The sequence below is a fragment of the Mus pahari genome, chromosome 3 (assembly GCF_900095145.1).
Source record: "Mus pahari chromosome 3, PAHARI_EIJ_v1.1, whole genome shotgun sequence".
NCBI classification, from domain to species: domain Eukaryota; kingdom Metazoa; phylum Chordata; class Mammalia; order Rodentia; family Muridae; genus Mus; species Mus pahari.
The window spans coordinates 56,594,596-56,598,020 of record NC_034592.1 but is presented as its reverse complement, the minus strand read 5'-3'; positions in this window follow the sequence as shown (position 1 = coordinate 56,598,020).

The following is a 3,425-nucleotide window of genomic DNA, read 5'->3' as shown; positions in this document are numbered from 1 at the left end:
CCATTGCTATTTAAAGCCTAGAGCCGAAGAGTTCTAGACCCCAGCAGCAGAGGCAGAGAGACACAGACACTGAGGAGAGTTGCTCTGTTTGTAGCTTCTGTCAAAACAGAGCAAAAGATCTCCATCCCCACCCCCAGCTGATTGGTAATAGAGTCCCAGGATTGCCTCCTGCTGGCCTGATGGTGGTGTTTAGAGACCTATGTTTCTGTCTCTCTGTCCCTCGGTCTTTCAATATGAGTAGGAGAATGGCAGCCCTCATATTTTAGATGATAGGTCTCATGGAAATTGTGTTCACCTTTTTTTTTTCAGACTTATTTTTACGTATATGAATGTTTTGCCTGCATGTATGTGTGTGTATTACATGTTTGCCTGGTGCCACCAGAATTATCTCATGAACTGGAGTTACAGGCAGTTGCAAGCCCCATGTGGGTGTTGGGGACTGAACCTGGGCCTCTGAAGCTGCCAGTGATCCTAATTGTGGAGACATCTCTCCAGCCCCATTTGTGTGTGTATGTGTGTGTGTGTGTGTGTGTGTGTGTGTGTGTGTGTGTGTTATGGATTCTCACTTAATTACTATACGTCCTCTACTTTATACATGAGGTTATTTAAGGCTAGAGAGGTTCTAGGTCTTAGCATCAAACATGCAGGAGAGAAGTGGGAAGGCAGCTCTCTCTTTTCCTGCACCCCCAGTGCCCTGTGCTCTGCTACTGTGACACATTCCAGTTCTGTCACTCATAACTATTTGGCCTGGAAAGACCATTCTCTCAGGGACTCTGTAAGAAGAGGGTTGGGGTTTCAGAAGAATACAGACAAGGATTCATTCAACTTAAATAATCTGTTATGGTTTTGTGTATCTTCTCCCTGGGGAGTATCCTCATGCTGTAAATGTTATGGTCTCCAAGACCTGTTGGGGTTTTTAAGGTAACTTCATCTGGAGAGACCCCCCCAAAAAAACCCCACAAAGTTTAAATCAATCAGACTTGAAGTTAAATTTCCACTTCTCGTCCACTGTTTCAACCCCCTAGCACTTGGAGAGGAGAGAAAGGCTCGAGAGGAAATGGGGAGATGACATCTTCAGACTACTTGCTGCTGATTAGGGGTCTCTTGAGTTCCTTGGGGGCACGTTTGATCTTCTTAGTCAGGACATCTGATTTCTTCTTCTTACCTCTTCACACTTGTGCTGACTACTTGACAAACTACAATAAACCAACCGCCAGCCAGCCAAAAGGCCTACAGGTGGGAAGACCCAGATGGAGCTACAGGTCTCATATGCCCCCTGGTGGCTCAAGTAGCCTCCAATCTTTTAGGGAGAGATATCCTACAAAGCCTTAGAGGTAGTTCTTACCACCCAACCAGAGAGAGACCATATTAATATAGAGGGCATTACCTATAAAAAATTAATACCCAAGGAGACCCTAAAAACCCTCTGCCAAATCACCCCAAATTCTAGGGGCCACTGTTAGATTTAATACTCACTGCCTTGATTGGCTCTCCAGTGAAGCCATCTGGGTCCCACAGTGGCATCTATCAAGGGAGAAGCTTAGAGCCCTCACACAGCTGGTAGAAGAACAGCTGTTGCTATAACACATGGGCCCCTCCCGCAGTCCATGGAAGACCCCGTGTTTGCTATTTAAAAAATAAATAAATAATTAAAGCTCAGGGAGATGGAGATTATTACAAGCTTTGAGGGCAATTAATAAAACCACGCGTGAGTCTGGGGCTCTCCACAAAGAGGGCGACCCCACATCTCAGCCATCCCTGCCAATGTTCCCCTATTAGCAATAGAGATAAAAGACTGCTTTTTCCCCCCATCCCTCTCCACCCCTGAGACTGTGAACACTTTGCAATCTCAGTACCCCTGACTGACAACTCTGGCCCAGCCTCATGATATGAATGGATTGTTCTTCCGCAAGGAATGGCTAACTTTCCAACCATTTGTCAGAAGGCTGTAGCCACTGCATCAAAACCCTGTTTAGACAAAGGACTCAATATATACCACTGTATGGACGATACATTATTATGGGGAGAATCTTCTACCTCCCCCTCCCAACCTAAGGACCAGCTAATACCTTCCCTATCTGTCCTAGGCTTCACTGCCCCATAGTACAGCACACTGGAAAAGGAATAAGATATCAGGCCCTTACCTTTGGGGAGTGTACAAGAACAGACTCATGGTAAGGCTGAGGCACACAGGAAGGCAGTCAGCAAACAGCTTGATGCTTGTTATGCTACACGGTGCGAAGGCTGAACTGTGCCCCTTGAGGAATGAGAATTGCTCTTATGGGTTTGTTTCTCAGGACTCAGTGTCTGGCACTTCCTGAGAGGAAATGTAAACAGGCACTTGGTGGACTTGCTGAACCTTAGAAAACAATAAGGACTTAGATGCTTGCTGAGCTCATCGCTTTTGCTTCAAAGAAAAATACTGTAACAATGACCTCTAACATTCTGGATGCTGAAAACTTGGGCTAAAACGGGTTTAAAACAATCTGAGAAAAGATCATACGTCTCTTGGAATCATCAGATCTGCTTTCAACATTACGTAGGATTAAGCCACTATGTAAACGTAGAGTATAAAGGTGGAGCCTTTTCTCAATAAATGCACAAGCTATCCTGATTTACCCTCAGATCCCATCTGAATCCTCTCGATAACTTCAAACCTCCCCTTTGGAACCCGAACCCTGCTGGAGCTGAACTCGTGCCCATCTTGGCTAAACAGGCACCTCCAGATCCCCGCCCACTAGCCCACTAGCCTTCTTTCATAAGAGATGAATCTTTACACCTCCTCTTAGTGGTGTAAAGATTGTGTGACTCACAGAGATGTGACTCCTAAAGAAGACAATGTTCTGATGGGGAACTCAGATGCACGTGGGAGGGGAACGTAGTCCCTAGGATGAGCTGACACTGTACAGTTCTTACTCTCCTCTCTGTGAGGTCATCTAGTCACGGGACTTTAAATGCCATTCCTATTTATGAGCATTCATATCTTCCCCCCAACATTACAGGTTCATACATTTCATGGAGCTTTTTCACTTACATTTTTAATAACAGGTACTCTAAAGTATTCCAAATTAAACTCTTGATTCTTTCCCCAAATGTATCATGGCCTTTTCCACCTCAGTAAATGAGAAAGAGGCACCTCCATCTTTCTAGCTGGCATAAACAAACATCTTGGAGTTATTCCTGTCTCTGCCCTTTCAGCTGTGGTAAATCGTTGGACCTACTTTCAAACTTCATCCACATCTCAGGTTCTGCTCCTACTGCCCTCATTCTCCTCCCCACGGCCAGCAACACTAGGATCCATGATGGATTTCCTCTATATGATACTCTTTGAGGTCCTTATCTACAGTTAGGCCCAGGTCTTTACCTGCTGTCCCGTGCTACCTTCTCGCCAGCAAGAAACGACGCGGCACACAAACAGGATCCTT